Below are 16,269 nucleotides of genomic sequence, written 5' to 3'. Positions count from 1 at the left end.
CGTGGCAGAAGAAGAAGTCGCCGTGGCAGAAGATGAAAACGTCACCATGGCAATTTTGGCAACACTTTTGCCTCGAGTTGTGGAGAGAGAAATAGCGGAGAGAGATAGGAGAGAGAAGATAGAGGAGAGAGAGAGAGGGGAGATATATAGGGGAGATAGAGGAGAGAGAGAAGAGAGAGGGCTGCCACTTCCGCCGTCCGTTTGTGAGCGGTGTTACTCCCAGGACCAAGAGAAATGGTTGAACACGAACTGTGCCGGAGAAGGGGACAAAAACTAAAACCTGAGCTTCTGGTAAAGGGGGACGAGAACTCCGCTGGATTTCAGCTGGGAGACGAGGAAAGTGACGAGGGGAGTGATGAGGGGAGTGACGAGGGGGACGCGGCAAGTGGAGGCGGTGGATGAGGGGTCCTCGTCATCCTCGTCTTGGTGGGCCCGACCTCCAGGCTGTCCCCAGCGTGTCCCAACGGCATGTACCATTGGCGTGTCCCACCGGAGTGTCCCACCAGAGTGTCCCACCGGAGTGTCCCACGGGCGTGTCCCATCAGCGTTCCCAACCGGCGGGTCCAACCGGCGTGTTCCACCGGAGCGTCTCATCGGAGTGTCCCACCGGCATTTTCCTGTAACAACAGCACAAGCCGCGTGCTCAGGGCCACCGCATTTCCCACGCATGCAAACTCGGGCTCACGTCTCAGTCGGCCTCAGCCTATCCATGCCACGTTGGCATTGGAGGTGTTAACTACCTCGCGGCGTCCTTCCCTTCACGAGCCTCCTCCATAGAGGTCGATCTTGACACCGCTGGTACAGGGTCATCGGCAAGTCCACTCAGCACCACATCCTCCTGTACCGCATTAGCCCATCTCTTCTCTAGCCCATGTCGTGCCTGTTTAGCCGGGTCCCAGACTCCATGTGGAGTCTGGGCACGCAGATTACATGATCCAGAATAGTCCCACCTTCCAGAGGAGCTCACTAATAGTACTGTGCCCAGATCCCTTTGTAGGAACATTGCAGGGCAAAGAAGTCACCCTCATGAACGTCTATCACCCGCCCCCCCCCCCCCCTATCAATTCAAAACTTTTTCCTGTAATTGCGTCTCTTATTGAGAAAAGGAAGGGGGTCTTAGCGCAGGAGGCGATTTGAACCTGCTTAAATACCCCGTTCCAGATAAATGGCACTCGACTAATTCTGACCAAAACGCGGCACAGAAGCTTCTACTCAGTGAAATAATCACTCAACGCTAGTTGACAGACCGTTGGAGGACCCTCCACCCCACCGAAAGAGAATCACCCACATTTCTAGAGCCCAAAAGAAGCTTTCCAGAATCGATTATTTTCTCATCTCCATGCCCCTGTTACCACACCTCACCAAAGCGGAGATCCTGGATATGCAAATGTACGGCCACGCTCTGATGACAATCTAATTCATCTTAGACCAAAAAAAAATAACGACTTTAAATTATTACCCCTAGACCGTCGACTCTTAGAGCACGATCAACTGGTCAAAGAAATAAAAGAGGAAAATGAGGGATATATGAGTAACAATGTCGCTTCATCCCCACCTCCCTTTCCCCAAATACTATGGATGCACGTAAAGTGTATGTATCAGAGGTTTCCCTCGTGGAGAAGGGAGCATGGAGGCTTAAATAAACATCTGGGAAAAATAACAGCGATGAGAGGATGTAAAGCCACGCAATCAGCTGAAATTATCAAAGAATCATCTTCTTGGTTATTTCGGTAAAGTAACGTAGAAGGGAAGTGATAAATAATAAAAAATAAAACATAATAAAATAAAATAATTCTCACGACGTTTTGGCTACAACGCAAGCAGCCGTCTTCAGGTGAAGAATGAGACACTGCCAAGCTAGGAGCTTATATATAAGCTGGGTTGGAGGTGTAAGAGGAGCGCCTTAACAAAAAGAATGTGCATATCAAGAGGAATTTAGCATATTCATGGGAGATGCGTAGGAGGTGGGCGGGGGGGTTTCAAAGTCATATTATGCCCATGCATTATGCAGGATCAGCAGCACCAAGGGAGGGTGCAGGGAGTAGCATTAACAAAGGAAAGGAATGTTAATAGTATGTAGCTGCAGTTACTAAACAACCACGTAGAAAACTAAAGTAAAAACTACATAATCGAAAATTTTAATCGAAAATTATCAAAGAACTGGATGGGACGAGACTAGAATGTAATAAACTGATAAACTATCAAATGAGTAGGTGATATGAAAACAGCCATGCTTCCCTTCCATGATGCCTCTGCAGCCACCACAATATTATTAGCAAGAATGGTTAAAACCAAGAAATACCGCTCATACATCTGCTCTATACGCAAAGGTAAAGACCCCCTTTCCAGGACCAGAGCAATCAATGAATGCTTCCGGGTAAACTGGAAAATATTTTACCAACGATGACAGGAACGGCTCAGACGGGTTTCATCAAGAATAAAAACTCCGCTGAACATGTCAGGACCCGAGTCAATGCAACAGAGATTGCTAGCAGGCACAATCTCCCAGTGTACGCCTTGATGCTGGATGGGGACAGGGCGTTTGATATACTTGAATGGAACTTCTATTTAAGATAATGCGTACATTTGAATTTCCCTAACAATTCATAGACATGTGCAAACTCTGATACACAGATCCCACGGCCTTAGTTATGACAAATGTATTAACATCTCAGAGTTTTTCGCTGGGAAAGGGTGACGAGACAGGGCAGTCCACTGTCTCCCCCTACTCTGCACCCTGCCAATGGAACCACTCGCCGAAAGGGTGAGGGAAAATCACTCCGTCGTGGGGGTGAAGTGTGGCAAGGTTGAAAATAAAATACGTTTTTCTGACAATATTTTGAAGTAATAAATTCCCACAATACCAGCATTGGCAATGAAATATGGATAGGCATTAGGATACAAGCTAAATGTAACAAAATCGGAACTAATGCTGCCATCAGCAGCATCTCCTAAACCTACAAATGACTTTGTCCCATTTTAATGGTCTCCATCCCATATTAAATGTCATTGTGACCTCTTCTCGAACTCACTGTTTTCAATGAATTTACCCTCGGCAGCTTCAGGAAACAACCACCTTGGTCGCCGTCTGGGCAGATGTCCCACTCTCTTTATAGAAACGAGGACATCTAATTAAGACGACGATCCTTTCCAAATTACTATACCTCATGAGGATGGTCCCCACTCAGATCCCGAAGACTTTTTTTGCAACACTCCAGGACCTCTTCTAAGCCAGCCATTGTAAGTCATGAGTATGAAAGAGAGTCTACTGGGGCCAAAAACCAAGCTCCGCCTTGGCCCATGTTAATGTTAGAACCATGTACGAGACCTCCAAGACAGCACAAGTCCTCAGCGAGATGAACATGTACAATCTCGACATCCTGGGGATAAGTAAATGTCGCTGGACCAGCTTTGGACGTCTTGTGACGAATGACGGATCAGTGGTGCCATACACAGGCCATGAGAACATCCATACACATGGTGCTGCCATCGCACTCTCTAAGGAGAAAGCCAGATCCTTACTGGATGGGAGCCAGTGAGTGAGAGGCTCATTCGAGTGCGCCTCAAGTCGAAGTTCTGCAAACTCACCATGTTGCAGTGCTCTGTACCAACAAATGAGGCAGAGGAAGAGAGCAAAGAGGACTGGTATGAATAACTACAGCTGGCTGTTTCAAAGGTGCCCCAGCATGACATCCTCCTCGTTATCGGCAATATGAACGCTAAAGTGAAACCCAACACCAACCACGACGGAAGTGATGAGAGGAATAACAATGGGGAACGAGTTGACTTTTGTATGAACAACAACCCTGTCATTGGTGGGACCATCTTCCCCCAGAAGAACATACATGAACTCACCTGGAAGTCTCCTGATGGTAGCACCACCACCAGATTGACCACATATATTATCGATGGAAAGCGACGTGTGGGTCACTCCAGGATGTTAGAACATACCGTGATGCAGATGCATACACCGACCACTACCTTGCCGCTGTTACTATCAAGCTCAAGAGGGTCATACCACAAGGTCAGTGCCGGAAACAACTTGGACATTGCAAAATCAAGTGCCCGAAGAAGATCACAGAGTTTGTCATGGAGCTAAAGACTGTTTTAGTTTGATAAATACCACCACTGATATGGAGAAAGAATAAAACATCAACAGAAAATGGGATAACATCAAGAACACCTATAATGAAACAGCACAAAGGGTCCTAGGTTTCAAACAAAAGGGGCTAAAGATGTGGATAACACCGGGTACATGGCAGACATTTAAAGAGAGAAAACTAATTAAAAAAGCAACTAAACTCCAAATCACCAAGATTACAAGAACAGGCCCAGATAGCCAACAATAACAAGGACAGATAAGTCAAGGCGAGAGCCAGGAGAGACAAGACGGCCTTTGTTGAGAACCTGGCTAGTGAAGCTGAGGAGGCTGGAGACCAATGGAGACTTGAGCACAGTCTACAAGGACCACCTAGCGTCTTTGGGACAGACATTACAACCAATCTGCTCCCAATACAGACACAAATAACAACACCATTACCTCTGAGAGTGAACAAGCAGCTAGATGGGTCCAACACTACCAAGAAGTGCTCAACCTCCCTGAACCAGAACAGCCAGCCAACATCCCATCAACAAATGATATCCTTGACATTGACACCGGTCCTCCTGACATATCTGAGGTTCTATCAAATCTCTCAAGAGTGGCAAGGCATGTGCAACAGGATAAAATCCACGCAAAGATGCTAAAAAAACATTCCCACAGCTGCCAAGGTTCTGACAGACCTCTTCCATAACATTTGGGCCACAGACAACATCCCCGATGACTGGACTAAACGTCTCATCATTAACATACCCCAAAGAAAGGAAACCTCAAGAACTGCAATAGCTGGCGAGGAATCACCTTACTATCCATTCCCAGCAAGGTTTTCAGCAGCGTTCTCCTCAACAGAATGGAGACAGCCATTGACACCAGGCTCAGGCAGGAGCGAGCGGGATTCAAAAGAGGAAGAGAATGTAGATAGTTGTCAACCCTCTTATTACAGACCAATTCTTACCTTATTGGTCACCCCGTTGTCCTTATAAATTTCAACAATCATCCTAACAAAATCCCATCACAAGAGAAAAACACAAACAAATAGACAAATAAACTGCCATATTGAAACGGCTGAATGCCGTATGGACCTGAAAGCTCAATTTCCCTGTACAAGAATACGGGTAAACCGTGTGGGTTGACAGGTATGGATGTATGGACTGGACCATTGCACTGTGAAACAACATGGAGTAGTACTTATAATAGAACACATCTTTGTGTGGATTTCAAGAAAGCCTTTGGAAGATAATGAGCTTCTGTAGATTTCCATCAAAAATCATAACCATCATAGGAAAGTTGTACAAACACTTTTAATGCAGTGTAATCACTGACAACACTCTCTCCTGCAAAGTCTGGACTGAGACAAGGATGCATCAATCTCGTCCATCCTCCTCAACATCGACTGCATCATGAGCAATACGATATCGGACCACCCAGAGGTATCAGTGGACCCTGTTCAACCAGCTGGAGCACCGAGACTTTGACCCTCGCTGTCCTTTTCACTAATCACTCCAACCTCCAGGAAATAAAAATGAAAGCTCCAAAAACTCAAGTGATGCGTATCAATGCCGCCACGTCCATGACACCCGTTGTTATAAAATGGTGACTCACTGGAGTTTGTGGATGACTTCATCGACCTGGGCAGCCTCATCAGCAGGGGCAGTGGGGCCATAAAGACATCAAGGCAAGGCCGGGAAAAAAATAAGGGCGCCTTCTGTCAACTGCGAACCATTTGGAAGTCCAAACAGTGCAATCTGAAAACCAAAGCCCAAATATACAACAGCAACGTCACGTCCATCCTGCTGTGTGGCTCTGAATGCTGGAGGGTCATAAAAGCAGACAGACATGAACAAAGGTTGAGGCCCTCCACAATGGATGCCTCAGAAATATCTACGCTGTATATTTTGGCCAAACAACATTTCCAATCGTGAATTGTACTCGAGAACCCGAAGCTGGAACAGAACAAAGGAGATTAAAACACATCGAAGACTGCGATGGTTATAGTGGCCACGTCCTGAGAATGGAACACAATCGCATCCCTAAAATTGCCCTGAGATGGACGCCTCCGGGCAAAAGAAAAACTTGTGTAGGCACTCAGGGTGACCATCACGGTGGAGGAGGAAGACACTGCTGCGTTTCACGCAGTCTGCTGTAGTTCCACAGCAGGGGTGACGTTGCCGCGTGCTCTAACCTGGGGGTACCACCCAGTGGCAGCTGTCTCTGCGCAGTCGTTTTATTGGCGACTTTTGGACCGCGAGGCCGGCACGCACACAGTATGGCCGACTCGTTCCCAACGACGCCACGGATCTCTAACGTCGTTGCTTCGGTGAACGCCGCGACGTCGCCGAAGTCCTCGTATCTGAAGGGGGGGCCTGCTGGGTTTGAACCGCGAGCCCCTGCGATAAGTGGTGAACGAGCGGGGAACGAGCTGGTAATGAGCGGCGGACGACCGGGAAACAGGAGACGAGAGATGGGAAGGGGGTGGCGGGAAGTGTGCGAGATGAATAGCGACACGCAGAGACAATTGCGCTGAACTGCGACCGGCTCTCCTGCACCATGCCCGCTCTCCCGCATCCGCTCTCCAGCACCTTCTCTCCCACACCCGCTCTCCTGTACCAGCCCTGCGAGTCCCGCTCTCCCATACCCACTCTCCTCTGAACTCCACTCTCTTATACTCGCTCTCTCGTACCCGCTCTCCCATCCCCGCTCTCCCACACCCGCTCTGCAATAACCGCTCTCCCACAATCACTCTCACACACCCGCTCTCCCACACCCATTCTCCCATGCCCGCTCTACCATGCCCACCGCTCTCCTCTGAACTCCGCTCTCTCCGCTTGTCATGAGCAGGCAGCTTCCTCACGGACAAAGCAACAATGGGCCCCCAGCCCCACAACTCAGGGCCCCCCCAAAATCCCATCAGCCCCCTGCCTCCTCAGCGTCCCGACACCCCCCTCCACCGCCCCCCCTCGCCCCCTCCTCCCCCACCCCCCGCCACCCGCTGTAGCCACCTCCAGCCCTTTCTCTCGCTCTCTTTCTGCATTTCCTCGAATCCTGCACGGCTCTGGATTCCTGGAAGGATGCGGGTGGGAGGGGAGGGTGGAGGGAGCTAGGGAGGGAGGGAGCTATGGAGGGGGGGAGGGGCCGTGTGCAGCAGAGGAGGCTGCAGCCCGAACGAAAGCGAGCCCACACCCGCCCTCTCCACACCACACCATCAAAACTACCCCCACCACCGCTACCACCGCCTCCCACCACCATCTCCCAACAACACCACTGCCACCTACGCCAACACCACCCCCATCACCACCACCGCTGCCACCACCAGAGACGAAGATTCCCCGTGTTGCCTACACAGTTGGGGCAAGCGCTGTTGGTGGGTAGCAATGGAAGCCGGCACGGCACACGAGGGGGTGGGTGGCCAGCATCACGTCCGACCACCTTTGTCTCCCCAGTGCTGATGTTTAGACACCACACCAGGTACTCGTTTGAGGCTGAGTCTACCTAGGAGGGGCACATAACCAGTTCAGATAAGCCTCACTGCTGTTGGCCGTGAGAGGGGTGCATCGAACTCGGGTTGCCGGGTTCGCGGCGCAGCGCTCGCGACCGCTGCTGTCGCTGTGACACGCGGGGGGTGCAAAGAGCGCAGGGCCCTGAGTCACCGCGTCGGTTCCTTCGCTCCTCATTGTCCTCGCATTGTTCTCGCATTGTTCTCATTGTCCTCATTGTTCTCGCATTGTCCTCATTGTCCTCGCATTGTTCTCGCATTGTTCTCGCATTGTCCTCATTGTCCTCGCATTGTTCTCGCATTGTCCTCATTGTTCTCGCATTGTCCTCGCATTGTCCTCATTGTCCTCATTGTTCTCACATTGTCCTCATTGTCATCGCATTGTTCTCGCATTGTCCTCATTGTCCTCGCATTGTTCTCGCATTGTCCTCATTGACCTCATTGTTCTCGCATTGTCCTCATTGTCCTCATTGTCCTCATTGTCCTCGCATTGTTCTCGCATTGTCCTAATTGTCCTCGCATTGTTCTCGCATTGTCCTCATTGTCCTCATTGTTCTCGCATTGTCCTCATTGTCCTCGCATTGTTCTCGCATTGTCCTCATTGTCCTCGCATTGTCCTCGCATTGTCCTCATTGTCCTCGCATTGGAGGGAGGAGGGGCGAGTGAACAGTAACACACGTGCTAAGAAAAATTGTGGATTTTTTAAAATTCATTAAAAAATTACCTGCGGTCTACCATGCACCAAGCCCCATCCTCGCGTCTGGGCATCGTATCAATATCGTATCAATACCGTATCGACATCGTATCAATATATCAATGGCTATCGTATCAATATCGTAAAAATATCGTATCAACCTCGTATCAATACCGTATCAATATAGTATCAATACCGTATCGACATCGTATCAATATCGTATCAATATAGTATCAATACCATATCAATATAGTATCAATACCCTATCGACATCGTATCAACATCGTATCAATACCGCATCAATATCACATCAATGTCGTATCAATATAGTATAAATACCGTATCAACATCGTATCAATATTGTATCAATATCGTATCAATGTCGTATCAATACAGTATCAAAATCGTATCAATATCGTATCAATATCGTATCAATGGCGTATCAATACAGTATCAATATCGTATCAACTATGTAACAATGTCGTATCAACATCGTATCAATACCGTGTCAATATCGTATCAATATCGCATCAATACCGTATCAATATCGCATTAATACCGTATCAATACGTTATCAATACAGTATCAATATAGCATCAATATCGCATCAATACAGTATCAATATCGTATCAATATCACATCAATATCGTATCAATATCGCATCAATACCATATCAATATCGCATCAATACCGTATCAATGGCTATCGTATCAATCACCGCAATCAACACGCACGCGCCTGTGCCAAATTCGAGGCCCATGGGGGCCGGCACGAAAGTAAAGAGACACAATGACTCAATTGTTGTATCGGTGAGTATCGTTGTGAGTATTGTTGTATCGTTGTGAGTATTGTTATGATTATTGTTGTGAGTATCGTTGTGAGTATTGTTTTGATTATTGTTGTGAGTATCGTTGTGAGTATTGTGACCTTTAAATCTTTTCACGAACACTGGTACTGGGAGACTGTCTTCCCTCTGAACTCCAATACACGAGTGCAACTAAAACAATCTACCGAAAGACTCAAGGATATGATCTATAAATAGTGATGTAGGCTAACATATTATTATGAAATAGGGTTACAAACATCGGTAGCAGCGATGTCAGTCAAATGTGAGTCGAGACGAAAGGAGAGAGGGGTGGATGCCCCCCACCCACGCGTCCCCCCCCCCACCACACGCGGCGTGTGTGGTGGGGGGTAGAAGCGGGGGGTGGGGGGTAGAAGCGGGGGGCGGGGGGCGGGGGGCGGGGGGTAGAAGCGGGGGGTGGGGGGTAGAAGCGGGGGGCGGGGGGTAGAAGCGGGGGGTGGGGGGGTAGAAGCGGGGGGTGGGGGGTAGAAGCGGGGGGCGGGGGGTAGAAGCGGGGGGCGGGGGGCGGGGGGTAGAAGAGGGGGGGCGGGGGGGTAGAAGCGGGGGGTGGGGGGTAGATAGAAGCGGGGGGCGGGGGGTAGAAGCGGGGGGTGGGGGGTAGAAGCGGGGGGCGGGGGGCGGGGGGTTAGAAGAGGGGGGCGGGGGGTAGAAGCGGGGGTGGGGGGTAGAAGCGGGGGGTGGGGGGGTAGAAGCGGGTGGGGCGGGGGTAGAAGCGGGGGCGGGGGGGAGGGGGGTAGAAGAGGGGGGCGGGGGGTAGAAGCGGGGGGTGGGGGTAGAAGCGGGGGGCGGGGGTAGAAGCGGGGGGTGGGGGGTAGAAGCGGGGGGCGGGGGGCGGGGGGTAGAAGAGGGGGGCGGTAGAAGCGGGGGGGGGGGTGGGGGTAGAAGCGGGGGGCGGGGGGTGGGGGGGTAGAAGCGGGGGGTGGGGGTAGAAGCGGGGGTGGGGGGTGAAGTAGGGGGGGGTGGGGGGGGGGTAGAAGCGGGGGGCGGGGGGTAGAAGCGCGGGGGGCGGGGGGCGGGGGGTAGAAGAGGGGGGCGGGGGGGGGTAGAAGCGGGGGGTGGGGGGTAGAAGCGGGGGCGGGGGGTAGAGAGGGGGGTGTGGGGGTAGAAGCGGGGGGCGGGGGGCGGGGGGTAGAAGAGGGGGGCGGGGGGTAGAAGCGGGGGGGGGGGGTAGAAGCGGGGGGCGGGGGGTGGGGGGGTAGAAGCGGGGGGTGGGGGGTAGAAGCGGGGGGTGGGGGGTAGAAGCGGGGGGCGGGGGCGCAGACACCCCGCCCCCCAGGAGGGCTGCCACGCGCCGGGAGCTGGTCAACTCAGAGTCCGAACCGGCGTCCTCTGAGTTGACCGCTGAACCGCCACTCTGCCCGCTGCTGCTGCTGCTTGCTTCTCCCCTGCATTTCTCAAGACGCTCGATGCGTTTTCTACTTTGCCCACGGCAAAAACCGGTTTTAACCGGTTGTTGACCCTTTTTAGCCTGCGCACGCAAATACAAAAAAAGCAGCGACTTCAACCGCCGCTCACGCGAACGACACCCAACGCAGCGAGCGTTAGCGTGTTGCAACGCGCGCGCATGTGTCTGTGTGTGTATCGTCTGTGTGTGTATCGTCTGTGTGTGTATCGTCTGTGTGTGTATCGTCTGTGTGTGTGTGTGGGGAGCGGTAGTGTAGCGGGTAGCGCGCTGCGCTACGACACCGGCGACCCGAGTTTGATTCCCGCACACGGCTAACACAGGTGACGACTATCTGAACCGGTCCTGCGCCTCCCCTAGGTCTGGTGTGTAAACCACTGGGGAGACAAAGGCGACTAGGCGTGGTGCTGGCCACCCACCCCCTCGTGTGCCATGCCGGCCTTCATAGGGTGCTACTCGCTAACAACACTTGCCCCAACAGTTAAGACGATACGGGGGATCGTTGTATTTATAGTACCATGTGTGGATGCAAGCGCGAACACACGCGCACTGCTAACGTCATCACTGTCGCAATACACAGATAGAATCCGAAGATTACAAAACAGCGATTACACCACCACAAGCACCGCAAGCAGCAGCAGTGAGATGAGGGGTGTGTCGTGGTGCTGACCCACCCACCCCTCGTGTGCCCATTCCAGCGTTCATAGGCGCTCGCTAAGAACACTTGCCCCAACAGTCTGTTGTGGTTACATGGGGGTTCATACTCTTAGTTCTTTCGGTAAAGTAACGTAGGTAAAAAAGTGAAATTAATTATTTTATTAATTTTAATTTCATTCTTTACCTACGTGACTTTACCGAAAGAACTAATAGTATGAATCCTTGCAGTCACGAAAGCTTCAAATCTGTCTCTTGTCAGATATGTCTACGTTCTGAGCTCCTCAGGCAATCCATTCTGGTTAAACCCAAGAAGGATCATAATGCAGGCCAGCCTGAACGTATCTCAGATGTTTTCCTTCAGAGGAGTCGACTTTATGAAAGCGTAGACCAGGGAGGGCATACACTGTGGCCGAGAAGACCCGGAGCTTGGTATGGAACGATAGGCCCGAGGTAGCTTCCACAGGGCAGCGTTACCTAGCTGCCTCTGGATCGCTCTTCGCACTTCTTCAACAGATGGAACGTCAGCCAGCCACTCACAATAATCGAGGCACGGCAGCAGCCCCAGCAGTCAACCACACGTTGCCCCATGAAGACAATCTGAGGCTGAGGAATTTCCTCTCCACGAAGACCTCAAAATATGCCAGCAAGCCTGCAGACTTCTTCCTGGGGGTCGGAGATCGGATCACCGTTGTTTACTTTAAGGACGGTGATAGATGTGGCGCTATAAGTTATTGTTTTATGTAATTAAAGAGTTGTTTGTGATCGCGTGCTCCTGAGCCAGTGTAGCAACCTGCGACCACCACTCATCCCTGCAGCGCCCTACGGCTTTCTGAACCTCCGAGCGAAGGCTGCGGTAAGCCTCCTCATGGTCAGATGTGGGATGTTGTAGACGGTGAGAGTGGGCCCTGCCACTTTCCCTCAGCTGACCGTAACATCCCCTCCGTCAGCCAGGGTCTCTGGGGAGGTTTGGACTGCGCAACAAACGCAGCCATAGCAGCTGCATGAGCCACAGTCCTGAACCTCACCCATTTTCACTCGGCACCTGGAGGAGGGGACGGGGGGAGGACGATGCCAACTCCAGCTGTGATGATGACATTCTTGCTTGCAAACTTCATAAACAAGCCGAGACCAGGCGATTGGGGGTTTTAATGGGGTCCTCGGTGGATGCCCACCACTGCAGTGAAATAATAGCAGGCGCATCTCACAGACGACAAGCCGATGGTGAGTGGGGAGATCAGCTCTACGGTAGTTCCTGGTAGTCCGTCACGATGATACGTGAATGCGCCGATGCTGGAACAGTGTGTCGGTGATTACAATCACAAGCGCTATGCAAATGCCTAGCAGCCTCCTACCGTTGTTATTGAACTGATCTGGCCCATGGCTTTCAATCATTCCAGTTCAGGTGCCTGAGCCAGGACCCACTGAGGCATTAGATCTGGACAAAACTAAAACTATATAAATTATGAAAACTATAAACTATTTTTATTTTACCATGTAAGGCCCACTGACCTAGATAGTTATTTTACAGAAGCGACCCTGGCGACAAATGATAGCTCAACGAAGTGGCTTATGTGGAAATTCATAGCAGTAGCAAAATACTCTAAATGTGGAGGGAAAAACCGGAAGACCCGGAAAAAAATACACGCATAGACGGGGATAGAAAAAGACACGCAAACTCCAAATATGCAGCAGGCGTCAAAGTTGGGATCAAACCTCAAGCCCTCCAGTATACCAGGCGAGGTAGTTAACATCTCGCCACCGCAGACAACATCTGGCCACATTCCTATTCGTGAGCTTCTCCGGCAGGTGAGACTGCTGATGCGGTACAGGAGGACGTGGAGCTGAGTGGACTTACCAATGACCCAGTTCCAACGGTGTCAAAATCGCACCTTTGAAGGAGGCTCGTGAAGGACGCTGCTGGCCAGTTGGTGGCAGTCGCCCTCCAATAACAACGGAGGACAAAGGAGCGACGCTCACAACAACGAGCGGAGCGCCGTGCAGCTAAAAACGCTGAGAGGTGGCAGAGTAGGGGGCACAGCTGGTGTGCATCTGCAGGTCACCTTAGTCAGCCAACCCACGGCACCTGGGTCTGTCCTGTGACCTCCTGCCAGCGTCGAGCCGTCGACAGATTCACGTGGCACTCAAGGTGCACCTTTCCTGGCACAATCGGTTGTGCCATTCGTGGCGCCTGTTGTTTTAGTTGTGTGTGTGAGAGAGGGGGGTCCTCATACCTACCCCCCACCGTCCCCTACATAGCATACCCTCACCACCTCCAATCGCATAGGCCTTTGGCTCAGGCCTCTGCGAAATTCGACATCAGGGTGGCCACGCGGTGACCACTTATTTATGTATTTCCCTTTCACGGCCAAGCCCCCCTCGAGCACGCGCGCCGAATACCGGAGGCTCAGCCGCTCTTCCTGGGGCGAGTGTTGTTGTTGTTGTTGATGATATTGTTATTGTATGTTGTTGTTGTTTGTTATAGTGGTATTGTGTGGTCGGTTTTGTTGCTATTGTTGTAGTTATTGTTGTAGTTATTGTTGTTGCTATTGTATGTTGTTATTGTTTGTTGTTATTGTTGCTAATATTGTTGTTATTGTTATCATTGTTGTTACTGTTGCGCCTGTTCATTTATTTTTTATTTTATTTATTTTTTCATTTTTCCAGGTAAGGCCCCACTGAGCTGCTATGAAGCTGCTCTTTTTCAGAAGCAACCTGGCCATCACAGATGATTGCAGCTCAACGAGTGGCTGATGTCATCATCATCATCGTCGTCGTCGGCGTGTGGAAATGTATTCAGTAAGCAGGAAAGCCTCGCGGGAGTCCCAAGATGTTCCAGGAGGGTCCTGCCAGGTTTGTCGCAGTAGGGGAAGATGATGATGCTACTGTTGCTGTTGTGATCCCTATTGGGGGGGAGCGGTGGCGCAGTGCTTTAGCACGCCACGCTACGAATCCCGGCCCACCCGAGTTCGTTTCCCGCTCACAGCCAACACCAGTGACGCTTATTTGAACCGAGATATGGGACTCACCTCGGTCAACTCAACTTCAAATCGGTACCTGGTGCAGGTGTGTAGTAAAGATCGCCACTGGGAAGATAAAGGCGCAGTGCTGGCCACCCACCCCCTCGTGTGCTGTGCTGGCCTTCGTAGGTGCTACTCGTTAACAGCACTTGCCCCAACAATTTGTTAAGGCTATACGGGGATCTTTGTATTTGATCCCAATTGTTTGCAGTGGATTTTTTCAGCACTGGGATGGGGTTTGGCCACTACCGCTGTTGATGTGGGTTTATTTGAGATATTATGGCTGTTCCATGATAACCGGTTACCGGTAAACCTTTGACCGGTTTCAGAATCGATAAACGTTTCAGAGAAAGTTATAGAGACAGTTGAAATGATAACCACTGATGTTGGCCGTGAGCAGCAATCAAACTCGGCTCCCTGGGTTCGTGGCGCACAGACACACGCAGAGCCACACACAAAGATCCCCGTATAGCCTTAACAGACGGTCGGGGCAAGTGCTGTTAGTGAGGAGCACTTATGAAGGCCGACACGGCACACGAGGGGGTGCATAGCCAGCACCACGCCCGGCCGCATTTGTCTCCCTAGTGGCGATGTTTACTACACACCGCAACAGGTACTCATTTGGGGCTGAGTCGACCTCGGGGAGGAGGCCCAAAACCAGTTTAAGATAATCGTCACTGGTTTTGGCCGTGAGCGGGAATCGAACTCGGGTTCATAGTGCAGCACACTAACCACTGCGCCACCGCTCTGCACACACGCTCACCCATCTGCCTCGACCCCGCAACTAACCCCAGGTCTCCCGTGGAGAGTTCTTGCAGCAGCAGCGGCGGCAACGCCATCAGCCAAGTGCCACATCCCCATATCTGTCCCTCTGCATAAAAATATATATAAAAGCACGTTTTACCCATCCCATCAGCCACACGGCCTTTTTCCTGGAAGAGTGCGTCACTTTCAGCAGCATCGACAGGCCAAGCACAACTCTGGACCAGTTTCAACATTCAGTGGTTCATCAACAGAAGATGCTGGTAAACTACCGGATGTATGAGACACGGGCCCCAGGTTACAGAGAGAGGGAGAGACCCCCCCCCCCTCTGTGAGAGACACGGGCCCCAGGTTACAGAGAGAGAGAGAGACCCCCCCCCCCCCCTCTGTGAGAGACACGGGCCCCAGGTTACACAGAGAGAGGGGGACTGCCCCCCCTCTGTGAGAGACACGGGCCCCAGGTTACATAGAGAGAGAGACCTCCCCCCCTCTGTGAGAGACCCGGGCCCCAGGTTACACAGAGAGACCCCCCCTCTGTGAGAGACACGGGCCCCAGGTTACACAGAGAGAGACCTCCCCCCCCTCTGTGAGAGACACGGGCCCCAGGTTACACAGAGAGAGAGACCCCCCCTCTGTGTGAGACACGGGCCCCAGGTTACACAGAGAGAGACCTCCCCCCTCTCTGTGAGAGACACGGGCCCCAGGTTACAGAGAGAGAGAGACCCCCCCTTTGTGAGAGACACGGGCCCCAGGTTACACAGAGAGAGGGGGACCCCTCCCCCCTCTGTGAGAGACACGGGCCCCAGGTTACACAGAGAGAGAGAGACCTCCGCCCCCCTCTGTGAGAGACACGGGCCCCAGGTTACACAGAGAGAGGGGGACCTCCCCCCCTCTGTGTGAGACACGGGCTCCAGGTTGCACAGAGAGAGACCCCCCCTCTCTGTGTGAGACACGGGCTCCAGGTTACACAGAGAGAGGGGGACCCCTCCCCCCCTCTGTGTGAGACACGGGCCCCAGGCTACACAGAGAGAGACCCCCCCCCCCTGTGAGAGACACGGGCCCCAGGTTACACAGAGAGAGAGAGAGAGACCCCCCCTCTGTGAGAGACACGGACCCCAGGTTACACAGAGAGAGGGGGACCCCTCCCCCCCTCTGTGAGAGACACGGGCCCCAGGTTACACAGAGAGAGAGAGACCCCCCCTCTGTGAGAGACACGGGCCCCAGGTTGCACAGAGAGAGGGGGACCTCCCCCCCCCTCTGTGTGAGACACGGGCTCCGGG

At 52.0% G+C, this 16,269-nt stretch overlaps 2 protein-coding genes across 2 annotated transcripts in view; both read right to left on the bottom strand.

Annotated features, from left to right (window-relative positions):
• LOC133357588 (dual specificity tyrosine-phosphorylation-regulated kinase 3-like) overlaps positions 1–16,269 on the bottom strand; it is a 520,504-nt gene that overhangs the window by 496,176 nt on the left and 8,059 nt on the right. The window lies entirely within an intron of this gene.
• LOC133357584 (insulin receptor substrate 1-like) overlaps positions 34–16,269 on the bottom strand; it is a 50,097-nt gene continuing 33,861 nt past the window's right edge. The window contains 1 exon segment of the mRNA XM_061575579.1: positions 34–617. The gene's annotated coding sequence lies outside the window, so the exon portion shown is untranslated.

This window comes from Lethenteron reissneri, chromosome 58 (genome assembly GCF_015708825.2).
Source record: "Lethenteron reissneri isolate LAM-NWPU_2019-01 chromosome 58, ASM1570882v1, whole genome shotgun sequence".
In the NCBI taxonomy this organism is placed as follows: Eukaryota; Metazoa; Chordata; class Hyperoartia; order Petromyzontiformes; family Petromyzontidae; genus Lethenteron; species Lethenteron reissneri.
This window is presented reverse-complemented; position numbering and strand designations above follow the sequence as displayed.